At 45.7% G+C, this 15,924-nt stretch overlaps 1 pseudogene across 1 annotated transcript in view; it reads left to right on the forward strand.

Annotated features, from left to right (window-relative positions):
• Window positions 1-2,648: 2,648 nt before the first annotated feature.
• The window catches only part of LOC119142969, a 32,795-nt pseudogene continuing 19,519 nt past the window's right edge, over window positions 2,649-15,924 (forward strand). Inside the window, exons 1-6 of the transcript XR_005102531.1 lie at window positions 2,649-2,757; window positions 5,368-5,658; window positions 7,428-7,508; window positions 9,904-10,017; window positions 11,356-11,420; window positions 13,607-13,738. The product of XR_005102531.1 is annotated as an uncharacterized LOC119142969 (transcript). The remainder of the gene's footprint in view (window positions 2,758-5,367; window positions 5,659-7,427; window positions 7,509-9,903; window positions 10,018-11,355; window positions 11,421-13,606; window positions 13,739-15,924) is intronic.

The raw sequence follows: 15,924 nt of genomic DNA on the forward strand, positions 1-15,924 counted from the left end.
TTGACCCGTATCTCTGCACATCGCAGCACCCATGGTGCCAGTGGGCCCCTCTGCTCCAACAAAACAGGGAGCCTGCAGAGACGGGAAGACTTCAGACTCTCCTGGGCTGTGGGTCTGACAGCTCCTGAGATCACATATTGCTTTGTAAAGTCCTGCCACAAAGTCAGATCTAAACAAAGTAGAGGCACCATCGGAAGCCTTTGATTGCAGTGGACTATAGCGTAGGAGATTATAAATCCCGTAGGATCAAGCAGGCGTTGCCTAGAGGGAAAGATTCCCTCTACAAGCACAAATATCTTGAAGATAGCAAAGGAAAGCTGAGGCTGACTAAACTCATATTTACATAGTATTCTCTCCAGACCCACTGTGGTGTGGAAATTCCCCTGCAATGTCTGTGTATAAAAATCTCTCTAGCCTTATGTACGTAACACTCCCCTACCTTTTGGGATATGTGCAGGGAGCTTACAAATGGAATTAATTTAGTTGACATTTTGCAGTACAGCACAGAGTTTAATCCTCATTTGATGGCATTGCACTCTCTGCCTTCTGCGGCTGCCCAGGGAGTTACAGCCGTGCAAATAATACCATTTTCCTTCAGATGCTCCCATAGGGAAGGTGTCACCTCTGAACATATCTCTGCAGCACCCAGCAGAGCTGCCTGGGATCCTGCGTCCCACCAGATGCTCTCAGCAAAAGAGCTTGCCAGTGTTCTCCTGGCCACCCTTGCACCCAACCCAAGGGCCATTGTCACAGAAATGGTGAAGTCAGATTGATTTTTAATGGGGGATGATGGGAGAGTTCAGAGTAAGGAAAAGAAGGTTTTGATGGCAAAGTTGGCAGCTGCGATGGGAACACCACCATGGCACCGGGCAGCTCTGTTCACTGGCCCCACCAAGCTCAGGGTAGTGCCCCAGGATGGAGACGGCAAGAGGTCCTGCCATGACCTCCCGTGGGTACATCCAGCCTGAGTGCAAAGAAGTAGGGGCTGCAAGATGGGACATGACAGCAATAGCCAAAGAAATATAGGGGTAACAGCACCAGAGAGGCAATTCCACTGTTATTAACACAAACACAGTCATCTCGCTGCCTTTGTCTCCTGATGAATCAGAGGAAATTGCCTCCAAAGCCCTTCGCCTTCCAGCTACTTCAGCTGTGTTTTTTTCTCTAAGATTAAAATATTCTGACTAGATTTCAGCATATTATTATGAGAACAGAAGAGCTATAGAGAAAGTGAAGCTTCACAGAGGAAATAGCCAATAAATGTTGCTTTGAATTCACTTGCTTTTTATGGTGAGCTCTGATGTCAGGGACAGATACGGCTTTGGAGAAGATGTGTTGCTGTGCTGCAGATGTGTTTGTGAATACTTAGTGGACAATCTCTTGTGACACTGTAATGGGCAGCTTACCATAATCTATTAGATTTTTAAGACTGTCATTTTGATGTGACTGATTTTTCTATTTAACACCAGTCTCCATGAACTATGAGCTTACAAAAGCAAGAGCACTCTTCTTTGTGTGGCGATCCTATCTGGCCAGATTAGCAAAATGTTTATTTGCATTTTGCAAAAAAAGATTGGGGTTGGTAATGAAAATATGTATCAGGTCAAGTGAAAAATATGGCGATTTGATATCAAAATCTCAGAATGGCTTGTGATGGAGAGGGGGAGGCAAATTTCCAAAGCAGAAATCTTTAATTTTGGCACTTTTAAAATGCGGCGTTTCATCCCTCTAATTTGCCATGGGCTTTTTGTTTCGAACATTTCTTTTGATGAAAGCAAGCATGCAAACAAAAAACACCCTATTTAGAATTCAATAAAATGCTTCATTTGATTCTCTTCAGTTTCCTGGAAAAGTTCAACATGAACATTCAAGTACTGCATTTCTTCAAATTGTGGGGAAACTGCTGATGCGCGAGTTGCACAGCTTTGATGTGCCAAGTACCGGGAAAGAGTCCTCTAAAAGCTACTGTATTTCATATTAATCAGCAGGACCGTCCTAATGAGTGAAAGCTCAGCGTGGCAGGTACGGTACAAGCACAGAGCCAGAGGCTGTCTGTCCTGAAGGCTTTACCCTCCTGATATATGATTCCCATAGGGTCAGCTATATGGTTTTGTGCAAAGTGGTACAGGGAGAATGGGAAAGTCCATTTCAAATGCCTTACCACCACTGGAAAAGAAGCTCTCCACACTTACTGTATAAGCTGATTTTTCTCTTTTGTTATAGGGGGAAATCAGGACAGGAAGGGTGACAAGGCAACACTGACAAACGGTATATTAAGGAAGAGATCCTACCCGTAGGCGCTGATGATGATGCTGTGTGGAGCCAGGCAGGTGAGTTAAGTCTGCATGTTCATGGCTCGAGCTCTTCCCCTGGGCTTGAAAACTCTTCGTTTCAGCTGTGCTTTTACTAATTCAAATTCCCTGTTACTGAGAGTGCAAGAGAAAATTTTTTAGAAGCGTTACTAAGAATACACTCTAAAATGTCCTTTAAAACATTTGTGGAAGAGGAAGAGTTCAAGGCTGGCAGCCAATTTTAAGTGATGATGGTGTGCAGGACTTACCTAGGTGAATCACAGCACCTGGCCAGAGGTGAAGTGTCGTGCACAGACGTGGGGCCAGAAAAGCCCCTGACATTCAGACATTGCGAAAATGGCATTGGCTTGCCCCAGAGCAGTTGCTGAGCTTGCCCAGATCCATACATTGCCATCCAAGGGAAATGGCAATTACAAGGCATTAAAGTGGGGAGATGAAGGTGACTGTGAGTTGAAGGAAGCAGCAACCAAAACAGCTGGGTGGGACTTGACTTCCAAACCCCAGGTGGAGGGGCATGGTTATTACCTTCTGCTTGGCACCGATGAGGTACGTTTGGAATGTTGTGTCCATTTTGGGGCTCCCCAGTACAAGAGACTGCTCCATATTGGAGCAAAGGGTCACCAAGACATGTAAAGGCTGGAGCCTATATGCATAAAAGAAAGCTGAGAGAGCTGAAACTGTTCAGCCTGGAGGAGAAAATGCTCAGGTACATCCCATCACTGCCAATAGATGCCAAATGAGAGGGTGAGAAGACAACCAGCTCTTCTCAGTACTGCACTGTGGTTGTATAAGGGGCAGCAGACACACACTGGAATACGGGAAATCCCAATTAAATATTAGCAAAAAATATTTTCAGCATGTGAGTAGTTAAATACTGGAGTCAGAAAGGCTGTAGGATCTCAGTCTTTGGAGGCATTTGAAACTTGACTAGACAAAACCCCAAGGCCCTTGATCTAGTTGACTTGCTTTGGGGAGGGGCCTGGACCCTGGCAACCTCCAGTGGCATCTGCCAGCCTGGCTTGTTCTGTAGGTCTGTGACCATGAAAACTTGACACAGGAAGCAAAAGGACAGCAGTACAATGATCAGTAGGGTTAGTGACATCAGAGATGCTTTAAAGTATGATGAAGAAACAAAGGAATCTTAACAATCTGTTATAAGAGAAATTACAGAATCGTTCATGAAAGGCTAAATCACAAACTTTTCCAAAGATGGTTCTCTAAGGCGATGAAAATCAAGCAATGTAATTAGATTACATAATAATGAGATACTTTCTGTCCCAGCAATGAAGGATGCAGTGTTAGACTGCCACTTGTAAAGCTAGGTGCTTTAAAATCAGGTGTAGACAAGTAACCCAGGCAAAGCAGTAGTAAAAGAGAAACTTTTGGGGTCTCGCTGGTTTGTTGGTATTGGTTTTTACAAGTCCTGGATCAGAAGGAAAGTTTCAGAGAACTGAAAAAAAATTATCCTGAGAGAAGTATAAGAGGAGAATTAAAGATAGTCCTTAATGTGAATCAACAGAGCTGGACAGTATGGCTTTTGCCAGACCAGCTCAGTGATTTCTTTCAGTGAGGTGTATAAGTTGACAAAGGGAGCAGTATTGATACCCTATACATGTGCTTCTCCGTAGCATCTGAGTCCATCCTGTCAGGCACTTGTATTAAGAAACCGGACTAGGTCAGCCATATAGATTAAAATGCTCTAACCACCATGTCTCAGGCCTATGCTCTTTAGTACGCAAGGACACATAACAGTTGACCATTGCCAGAGTCCCACAGAAACAGTGTGGGCTGTGACCCTGTCTAGTCAGCACCTTCACCATGGATGGTGCTGTGACATTCCTGCTTGGCATTTGCTTACTCTGTTCTCAGAAACTGTCCCACCAGGGAAGCCCAGCTGAGGGGTGAGGAGCACGTCCCACTGCGTGGTCCCTGCACATCTGCAGTGCCCACAGACCACTCTGCCCATGTGGACAGCAGGTTACATAGCCTGGAGGTGAGCCACAGGTGCCCAAATGTTTTGGGCCCCCTGCATCAGTAAAACACCTGGAAACAGCCGTCTCTGCAGTCAGGCAGAGCATAGGAACATCATTTCCAACAGGAACTGGCAGTGAGGGACAGGCAGGAGAAAAGGAGGTTGCAAAGCACTAGTTCTGCCACACTAACCTTGTTATTTTTCCCTCCTTTCTCTTTTGACATTAAACAGGCTGAGTGCATGAAGGGAAGATGCAGATACAATTAACCAGATATTGTAAACAGGAGGGCAAGTAGCTTTTTATGGCTAGCTTGTGTTTCAGACACACAACTATACAGAATAATGCAATAACAAAAATCATGCAGTATTTATCCTGAGTTTATTCACTGCAAGTCCTTTGAGAGATGCTTTTGTTTGTCTTTATTTAATTGGCATGGTCGGATGACCACCAGCAGGTCCAATTAAACAGATTCAATAGATTCCACTGTACATTTTTATTTTTTTCTTCATCAGCATGTAGCATAAAATGTCCAAAATAATTTGTCTGAGTACTAGTAATGAATATAAAGTGCACTCTGTTCCAGTCTGCATACAGTAAGTTTCAGCTGTACTGCATTTTACAGCCAAAGCAAACTAGGTTAATAATTAAATCACCGATGCAATCTTTAGTACAGCCTTAGTGGGGATGAGGGTACCATTGCATAACGCAAGGTATTTGGTTTGGGCATATCTGAACCTAGATAGGCATTATGCTATCCTTTTTAGCTACCTTAAGCTTTGGCATTTCAGTGTTAGGTGGATCCTATTTAAGAAAATCCCACCAATGGGACTTGGGGATGCCCTTAATATCAGGTATTTCTTTAAGTGCTTTGTTGAATTGGAGCCTAGTAGATCCTCCTGAAAAGAAAGTGATTTTCAATCTAATAAGGTTATCTTAGTGTGAACATTTTAACTACATCAATCAATATGCCCGTCAGGACTAAATGACTAATGGGATCTCTCTTTTCTTTCTTTCTTTGTTACCAGAATGATGAATTGACTTTGCCTGTTGCTGAAGATTCTCATCTCCTTAATGCATTGCAGATAAGTTTAATGGACGCAAGCTGTCAGGGTCTGGCACTACCAGCCCCAACCGAAAATATTTCTCCCTGGTACTGGGTCACCAGATTCCAGCTCTGCTCTCGCAAGGAAAAATGCGAAAAGGTTGGAAAAGAAGTACACAACTTCTGAAGAAACCTTCAATAAACAGAGAATACGAGATTATGTTAAGCGGACTAGTCTTGCTCACAAAGCCATGGGGAACAGCAACAGGTTCCCTGCACAGAGAGAGTGTGGCTTTCTGCAACAGAGACTGGATACCAAACTGGGGTCCAAGTGGGACAACTTGTCCTTGTCCTAAGTTTAAATTGGGTTTTTAAAGGAAAGTTTGGACTTTTTACATATTTCTTCCTTGAACACGCTATGAACATGCATTCCACCTGTTATAGGAGAGCCCCTAGGATAGCCTGCCTTGGCATAGCCAAAAATGCACAGCCAGCACGAAAGAGACAGGCTAATCTTTGAAGTAAAGGGTTACCTATTTCCTAGAGAATTCATGCATTTGTCCTCCCTGGGGGCTGGCCAACAGAAGTGTTTTCTGCTCGTTTTTGCATTTTTCTCAACAAATTTGCCAGCTCCCAAGAATGAGAAAGATCAACTGTTTGTACATGTAATGTTTGTTTTTGAAGAGCTTTCCATGTGGAAATCAAGTATTCTTAGCAGGTATATGTGTGAGCTGTATCCTTGAAGACAAATCTGCCCCATCAAGAGGCTGAGGATCTGAAACAGCCACAAGTGACTGGAAGTAAGTGCATGCAGAAACCTCTCTCAGTGCTATCCCAGGCAGTCACTTGTTGAATTTCCACATCACAATTTAAAATTCAGATGAAAGATGAAGTTCCTTTCAGCCTGTTTCAGTAGCAGGCTAGTACTTGGACACAAATAGATTTACCAGGCAGACTCAAATATGGGAATGCCTCATTAGGAACCTACAGTGAACAGTTAATACGTCTTCAAGAATTTGTACACTACAGTGATTCAGAGGCTTCTTTGGCCTTCTTCAGTCTCTTTTCATTGTTTTTTGACTTTCATAAGAGTGGCTTATGTAATCTGAGTAACACCCTTCATTTCAATGCTTTTTCTGGCTCCCTGTCACATCCATGCCTCTTTTTTTTCCCAGGTCTCTTACTCTTCTACATTGTTTTTTCACAACCTACTCTGCCACCCTACTGCCCTCCCCAAATGCCTCTATGTCCACCCTCTTTCCCCAGACCTCTGCCTGCCCGTGGGTGTCTCTCCTCTCTCCCACCATCTTCTGCATACACCTGCCCCAAATGTCTCCCTCTGTCCTCTCTGATTTTTTAGAAATAACACTGCTTGGGATGTAGGCACCGAGGTAGGTTGCATAAGCGCTGGTTTATTTCATAGAGGATTTTTGCTGAGCTGAGAGGTATAATCAACCCGGTAGGTGGGGTGGTAACAGACCCCAGGTCTGCTGCACTCTGCATGCAGGGGGAAACGTGCAGCCTGTGGCCGCTGAAATAATGCAAACCTGGAGGAGAAAGGTGCTGCTTTGACAGCAAATCCCTCAGGACACTTCATTTGCTTGTACGAGGTGTTCAGGCCAAAATTACCAGTCTCCTCCCCATGCCTGTAGCACCATGTCCTTCCCACAGAGGGGTAGCCCTGGTCCCCTGCCCCGTTGCCCCTGCGGAGCTGCACGCCTCGAGTGGGGAGGTGAAACACCCGTGGGAATACGCTCTCCCAAAGAGTCAGTAAAATAAGCAGACCCGAGCTACTTACAGATAAAACCTGAATGGAAAAGCAAAGTAAATTAGCTTGTAATTCTTGTCTCTTCTTCTCCAAAGCTTGCCCTCGGTCTCCAGCAACTTCTTTTACAGCTCAGTTTTGGGAGCTTTTCCTTTGCTCTCACGCAATTTATTATACCATTAAAACCGATGGGGAAAAATGTTCCTCGTTAAGGTGGGAAGGTTTTATCTGAAATACAAAATAATGAAATGGCAAGAAATCTTAAGGCAAGAAAAAAACCCCACTGTTCTTCACAAAAAGAGGATTTTTTTTGTTGGGTTTGGTTTTTTTTTAAGAAAGCTTTTTCTTTCCTCTCCAGCACCAGCGACAGATTCCCCGTCAGTTCAGCCCACTGGCTCTAAGCCGAAGGAATCCAAGTAAGGAGAGTAATTGGTAACATTTTTTCTATATAATTCAGTCACGTTACGTTGTATTCATGCCGTATGCGGGCAAGCAGCAGGAACACCGAACAACTGGAGATTTACAATATGCCTGAGACATCCACAGCCTGGCAGCTGCTGCAGTGCCCCTGCTATTAATAAACTGGAAGTTATGTCTGTCCAAGTTGTTGTCTTTGGACCCCTCAACATTTGCTGTATTAAAAGGAACCCTGTCAGCTTCTGAAGAGGGGTTTTTTAATATTTTTTTCTTATTTGTTGGACTGATAAATCCCATGCAGCATCTCTCCAAGTGGCTGCAATGTGTGATTTTTATTTTGCAGGCTGCTCTTCCAGCAGGGGAGGAAAGGGAGGTCTGATTCCCCAGCCACAGTAAATCAGTGTAATACCACCCTTCACACCACTGATGCTGCTACAGCAACATGGATTTACATTGGCTGGGGATGTAACTCACCCCTTTCAGCTGTTTGATATAAATATTAGACATATCTAATCTTCCTTGCAGGCAGAGGGAAGGGGAGAGAAGAGAAATTGGGTAGAGGCGCTCGTTCAAGAGACAAATAAAGACCAAATTCTTCTGCAGTGTACTTTAAATGTCACTCAGTCCCATTGATAACATTCCTTATATGAATATCTGAAGGATGTTCTGGCTTTTCTCCTTAAAGATGCTACCACATGTGCTTGGCACCAAGGGAAATGGATATAAGCAGCTGTCTAAGGGAAGTCTGTTGTATTGCTACGTGAACATGCAGCAAGGTGTTTTTTTCATTATAGGGTTATAAATTCATAACTTGCAGCCCAAAAGAAGCTCTATTTCTTCCCCAAATTATGAAAATGTTATGGTCTGAGGTAAAGCCTCTGTTGTGATATCAAGGGAAATCGGCCTTACGGTTTCCAGGCTAACAGAAAGGCACTACCCAGACGTAACAAAAATGAGATTCCCAACCCATCTGAGAAGTCTGTGCCTTCCCACGAGGTGTGGACCTGCTGCTCCAGGAGCTGAAGGGGACCCAGCAGCAGCAGCATCTTGCAGGGCTGGCCTGAGCTGTCCTTAAGGGACCGGCCGTGATTTGGGGTGCATGTGGGGTGCATGCAGCCAGCTGCCTGTACATTGCTGGGGCTGCACCCAGACCCATCACAGGCAGGCAGGTTGCTCAACCTGAGAACATCTCATCCTCGAGCAAACTTCAGCCTGACCCATGGAGCAGCCCGTCACCTGCCCACCCCTGAGTCCCAGAACTGGGGTCCCCATGAAATTTGCGTTTGATACCTGTCCCAGTTAACCTGCACATGGCCCTTTCCTGGGCTCTGCTCCTCATGCATAAGGCAGAAATGATGGCGTTTGGCTACCTCAGCAGAGCTGGGAGAGCAAACACATGATGAAAACACCACAGCATCACTGCTCCCCCTATTCCTTGAAAGTTTTCATCCCTAGATGCATTAATTTGTGTGCACTGTGCCCAGAATCCTTTAAAATTTGTAGGTAACTAATAAAAAAGCAGTGATGTGTAAGGGCCTTGTTGAATTACTGATGCAGATAAAAAAGAAAAAAATCAAAAACTCTTCACTCCTTCGCTTGAATCAGATCAAATCAGGCCCCAATCACAGTTTGTTTGGCACCTTTTTTTTTCCCCCATGTTTGGTGATAAGTTCTTTTTTTTCATTTGTCAAGGCCACAGGCATCTTTAAATTGTGTATCACAGGGATGATCAAAAAATTTCACCTGCATTACACAGACAGTAGCAGCTGGACACCTTGATAGCTCCGTGTCGTAGGCTCAGAATGATTTCATACCCTGCCAGATAACTTCAGGTGAAAGGAGAGAGTGGGAGGGGGTATGGAAAGCCCCAGTTGCTGCTGGATGTGCTGTAGTAGAAGAGGGGCGTTCCAGCAGAGCCCCAGCCTGTGTGGGGCGCGGAGTGATGCTGAATCACCCGGCAGAGTCGGGGTCACCTAATGCCATTTGCAGAACTGTGTAAGCTGAGATAAGCAGGAGAGAGATTTTAGGACTGATACAACCTTGTTTCATCCAGTGTACTAGAGGCAAGGAAAGCAGTAAGTCCATAGAGGACTGCGCACAGCTGCTATCAATACTCCTTGCCCATTTTGGGGTGTTGGCAGTCACCCCTCTCTTCTCTGCCATACTCAGCTTTGCCAGTGCGTCTGTTCCCTCCACACACTGCAGAGACCTAACGTTCACATCTTCTGAGGCAGGATTCATTTAAGGTGACTGGTGTTCACTGTCCAAAATAACGCAGCCAAGAATCACTGGAAACTGCTGGGAAAAGCTTGCCTGCTCCTAAACCCCACAGCTCTCTTCCCCGCTGGCCATGAACCACCGAGGAGCATCCCACCCAGTGTCACCTCTTTGCAGACAGCATGTAGATGGCTATCCTCCTTCCTGCCACAGCAGAAGGCGTGACACGGAGGATAAGATAACACAGATGGAGTGGAGCTGTTCACACAAGTCCCTGGTGCTGGGGGGATGGTAAGTTCATTTAAAGCAATCCTGCCTAACATCCCAAGTACTCAGAATTGTATGGTTGTTATTTTTTTTAAAAAAGTGGCTTTTTTGCATCGTCTACTGAAATAAAAAAAAAATAAATTACAAGGTAAGCTTTGTTTGGCAGAGATTTTGATTTGGTTGAAGTACCTTGACAAGGATAAATGCCTTCCATTACCAATATCCTGAGTTCTGTTCCTCTCTTGTTAAGCAAGGTACTCTTCTGGTAAGCCAAGGCAATGCTGAACACCTTGCCTGATAGCCCAGCAGCTGATGAGCATCATCAAGAGTGCTCTGAGCCCCTACAACCCCAGCCCCCTCCGTCAAAGAGCAGTGGTGAGCTGGTTTTGCTTGAAGTCAGTTTTGCTCTCCACCACCACCCTAAGCCATGATGCTGGAGCTGAGGGTGACACCCACTGAGGTGGGAGGATACCCAGAGGTGCTCAGCATCTCTAGCCCATAATGAGTCAGTGTGGGCTGTCTCACCCAACAGAGATGGTTGCAACCCAGAATGGAGGAATATTCTAGTTTTCATCTTCTTGATTTTAATGGGCCTCCTCAGATTGACGGGCACTTCTTTTTTGCTTGAAAAGGGGGAGTGAAGTGAACTCCACTTGAAGTTCACGAGCATTTCTGTGGTGCTGTTACTGCAGTCTACCAGCAACGTGCAAAAGCCTTTCCTCCCCTCCCTGCCTCCCACAGTCCTGAGGTTGTCCCTACTTGTTGCCACCAAGACAATGGGCCTCTGCAACCACTCAAGGCCACTTTCCAAGGCCAGCATCTCCTCTCACACAACTCCTTGATCTCCAGCCATCCAGGTTCAGAAGGACATCTGAGGGCCTTCTGACCCATTCACAAATGTGATTCAAATCAATCACATTGATTTCCAGGGGCACATTAGACACCTAAATGTTTTAGGGGATCCTGACCTAAGGGTTTCTCTGTGAGAGAAGCACAACGTTATCACTAGGCTGTCTCAGCCCCACGAGGGTTTATGAAATGCTTAGCTAGCAAAACAAAAAGCATTAACTTCTTGGCTACAGCTTTCTGCCAAAAGATAGGCAGGTCGTGCTTCAATGCAGATGTCTTGGGAAAAAATGTGCAGTGCATTAGAGAGCTGTGACTCATAGAATAATTATCCTCGTTTCTCATAGTTTATTAATAATTTAAACCCAATCTTGGTGTTATTGATCTATCATTGAATCGGAGATTTATTTCAGATCTGTAGTCACTGAAGCAGTAAATTTAATCCCCCTTCCCCTCCCACCCTTCCACCCACTAAACTCACTTTATAACTAAAACATGATGTTTAGGCTGTTTCAGTAATAGGAGAGAGAAGAGCTCAGAGGCCATGGGCAGCAGGAGCAGCCTTAAGCCCACAGACCAAGGTGAGCAGCATTAAGGTTCTGCTTTTAATACACCTTTTTTGACCAAACCATCCTCTGTTCATGCTCTCAGGGATGCCAAAAGGACCAAATGCTACTTTCTGGCATGTGCATCACAACCAGATCCTAAATCAGTTTTGCCTGGTTTAATGTGAGTTTGCTTGCCGGTTCCCACAGTTAACCATCAGTTTTGCATGCATCCCAGTTGTGGGTCCCAGTCCTGCTCTTTGTCCCCTGGAAACACAGACATGAGCTCACCAAGGTAAGAGCGCCTGCAGTACGCAGGCTGCTGCAAGGCGTAAAGCTCTTGGGCCTGATCCTAATCTTACTTAAACTGGTGAAAACCTGAAGCAGCTGCCTGGGTGTCCCAGGAGTACCATGAGTGTAAAATCAATTTAAGTGCTTGGAGGATCAAGCCTAGAAAACTGTAATGTGAAGACTCCTACAGCAGTGCTCACTTGGCTGTACCATGTGTCTGGTGTGTTCACTAATATAAGCAGCAAGACTTGGCTTTTTAAAGGAGCCCAGGAATAGAAAACAGCATGCTTTATGGCTGTAAAGTGCCCAAAAGAGTGATTTTTGTAGGCAAATGAAATACATTTTTATTAGATCAATTGTAGTATACAGTTGGGGTGGAAAATGTGTTCTTGGCTGTACCAACTATTTCTCAGGTCTGAAAGAAAGCAGCAAATGTGCCCAAATGCTCGTCTTCTCTTTTCCATCTATATTAATAGGTAGAATTAAAGATATTACCAGTCCCTGCCGGCCCACCCTTACTGCTGTCCTTAGACCCTGCAGCTGGAACCACAGCAAGCGGGGAGAGCCCTGGCCACAGTCGGGGCTCCTGCAGCTATGGAAATGTGTGACAGGGCCAAGCTGTCGCAGCCTTGCTCTAAAAAGTAAACAAGACGCAATGTAACCAGGCAGAGAAGATGTGTTGGTGAGGTAAAGCACCCACAAACATGTGGTTTTAGCCTGTCTGATGTTTCTTGCCCAAGTGGGAGACATCCCTAGAGATGAACAGGAGGCAAACAAAGCACAACAAATACAGTGTAGTCTATAACTATGTTTCCAGGGGTATTATCCTTAATTAAATGGTTGTGAAGTTCAGATTTCCTTGCTTTGGGTTTGAGGGATTTTTGGTGTTTGGTTTAGGTTAGCTAAACCTGGAATAAGACCAGGGAAATGCTGCTGTTTCATTGATCCTGCAGGACAAGGGATGGTGCCAGCAGTAACACGTCAGGGTGCAGGTGCTGGGTGTTGCAGGGCTGCTGGGAGGGCAGCAAAGCCAGGGAAATCCATGGCTGGAAATGCTGCTGGGCAGCTGGATCCCTCCTGTCCCAATGGGACCATGGTCATCAGCAGGTCACAGCTCCTGCAAAGTCCAGGCTTGCTGGCATTAAGTCTTTCTCTTCCATGTGGCCTAAGAGACTTGGGTTAGATTTCACTCAAAGGTGTGAATTCTTAGAAACTGAGGCTTTCCTGCAGTTACAAAGCAGTGACCTCCCTTCTTCCCCCTCCTTGGTGAAATAGATGGAGTGAGCAGGCACAAGTACCCATCACCACTGCAAGTGTGTTTTGAGTATCCACCTGTGACGGGAGCAGGTTCGGTGCCTCTCAGTACATAACCCTTCCTCCCACAGTTCAATCCTGCACAACCAGTTCAGAGGGTATTTTCAGTACTGAGCAGCTGAGCAGAAAAATTTAGCATCGCTACAGAGCACATTTCACCCAGAATATGTTATTTAATGTGTTTAGGCCTCATTGCACCCTGGCAAGGTGAGGAGATGCTTTTTTGTGCCCTTTTAGGAAAGGCTAACTAAAGAGCTGTGTCCCTGTCTCATCCCCCCGGCGCTAGGTGCCTACTCCTCCAAATCTCTTGCTGGAGGTGCCTGTTTCTTGCTGTTGACAATATTAGGCTCCTAATTCAGGCACTTAGTGGCATGACCTTGGGCCTTGGTTCAGCTCACCCAAGTCTCCTGGCCTGTGGGACACCCTCCTCAAAAGTCCCGGGAAAGGTATTTGGAGCAGCAAGTCATGCTCAGCTGGCCCACATTCTCCTCCGCCCAGGCTGGCTGCAGCAGGGGCACACAGTCCCCCCTCCTGGCACCCACCACAGGCTGCCATGGTGCAGGAGCAGCTTCAGCACTGTGTCCCCATGCTGAGAGAAGTCCTGCTCTTCTCTCCAGCCACGGACATGCTCTCCAGGCATGTGGAGGGGTACTACAAGGCTGGAGAGAGCAAGGAGCCAGCCGAAACCCAGGAAGAGGCAGCAGCTGAGGACAGAAAGGAGAATAACCAGGCAGGACTGTGTGAGCAAGGTACAGTGCGATACTGGGAATGATCACAGCCACGGTGAGATAAATCCTGAGTTTTCTAGGTGCCCATCTGCCATCCTTTGAAAATGCCAGGCTAAACCGAAAAACATTTTGTTCATAAGAATGACCAAAGCATTTGAACTTCTCCTTTTGCCACTGTGGATCAGAGATAAGCACTATTTGGTGTTCATCGGGGACAAGTGATCTAGGGCCATAATAAAAACAAGGAGACAAACATGAATGGGAACATTTTTGTCAGAACATCAGAGTCAGTCTCTAGGGAAGGGCCAAGTGGATGCATGGGAGTTCCAGCCTTAAACTGAAGGGTCACATCCCTCTTCTTCCCATGGTCTTTCTCCTCAGTTTTGACAGGTTTCTGCCCCATCTCAGCTGGGTGGGACATGGGGTGTCAGAGACCAGGAGGCAATAAAGATGTGGTTTGGAGAAAAAAAGTTGGGAAAGGAGGTAAAAGAAGAAAAACTAGAAATCTGAGAGAAAGGGCAAGAAATACAAGATTAGAGAAGGAAAAAATACCAACAACTGTGGGGATATGAACGAAAAACTAAGAAGTACAAACCCCAGGGAGGAGAGGAAAACAAGAATAGGGATTAGGAGAGAGGCAGGGCGGGGTGGGGTGTGTGGGAAAACAGAGAGTGAGATGTTGAAAGAGGAGGTGGATAGAAATTAGAAGCAAAACTTAGAGGAGAAGAAAATCAGCAAATTTGCAAAATGAAAACTGCAAGGCAAAATGCAGCTGATTCCAGAGAGCAGGGGAGGTAGGCTCAGCAAGGCAACGCTCCTGGTTGTCCATTGAAAGTCTGATGACAAAATATTGCAGAGAAGGCAACTCCTCTCTTCTTCTTCTTCTTCTGTCTGGATTTCTGCACTCAGGAATCAGAGGCGGAAAGAAGAAAATCTTGCTTTTTTTCTTTTCTTTTTTTAGTTTTTTATTTTCACAACAAGCTTAGACACACATTTGTTAGGTAGAAAGTGGTTGCCCAGAGCAGGAGACATGCTCCATGGTGAGGTCTGCTCCAGGATAGATACCAGGCAAAAGGAAGGGCACAACTGCAGAGACGCTGCCTATGCTATCTCCCCTTGCCCACCCCAAACCTCTCAGTCTCCCATCACTGGGGTGTGGCAGCTTGAAATCTGCAGGAGAATTCCTGGAAATCCAGCTCTATGCCTTTGCCTGCCCTGCAGCTCGTACCTCCATCCCTACTTTTGCTTGTCAGGCATTTATATAAATAGGATTAACATCTGCAGTTACACTTAAGCTAGGCTGCAAATTACACAGGCTATCAAGCCTTGTGCTTCAGGGCATACACTGATTACTATCAGAGGGGCAAAAATGAGTTTTTCCAATAACAGAATATTGCATGATTGACTGGGGACATTATGGGGCAGAGTGGATTAGCCTTTGCCATCAGTATCAGTTACATGTCATTATTGCATCAAAGCACCAGACATCGGTGAGCCACTTCCACGCAGGCAGCGCTGGAGGTGCCTGGGTCCAGAGGAGCAGGGTTGTTAAAACCGGCACCGCTTATAAAACGTGCCTCCAGCAAGCTGTGCTCCCTGCTTCTGCTCACCTGCCTCCTGGGCTGCATGCCTTCAGCTGGCAGGAGCCTGCCCTCCTCTCCTTTGTCTCCTGGCTTTTCACCACTCCAGTGGGATCAAGTGGTATCAGAGGATCTGGGCACCACTGTAACGGGAGGCTGGAAGGTACCTGACCGAAAGGTGTGCTGATCCCATCCTTATGTTGCTTCCAGGGGCTTGTGAAAGGGGTTGAGGTCCCCATCATACTCTGTGATGTATGAACAGCTTTGCCTACCCTCAACTTTCAGGCCATCTCATTTCCTTCGTTTTGGCATCAAATGATCGTCTCAATTGAATGGAAGAGCTAGAGTTGGCAGGAAATCTAAAATAAGAATCACAATTAGCAGCAAAAAATTTAATTCCCCTTTCTAAGCCATTTCTAAATGTGTTAGTGCTTATTTATTGAACATGGCTTGACATTTAGACAGTTCCTTTTAATGCTAATAGGGTTGATTACCAGGTTGAATCCTACTGCTTTGAGGAAATGGCTGCTCAGTATTCAGAGCTGCCAAGTTCCCCCTGCACAGAGATACCCGCCTTTCTTCACCAGAAATATGTATTATTCAGTGCAAATATATTAAAATAAGGCC

The sequence above is a fragment of the Falco rusticolus genome, chromosome 2 (genome assembly GCF_015220075.1).
Source record: "Falco rusticolus isolate bFalRus1 chromosome 2, bFalRus1.pri, whole genome shotgun sequence".
In the NCBI taxonomy this organism is placed as follows: Eukaryota; Metazoa; Chordata; class Aves; order Falconiformes; family Falconidae; genus Falco; species Falco rusticolus.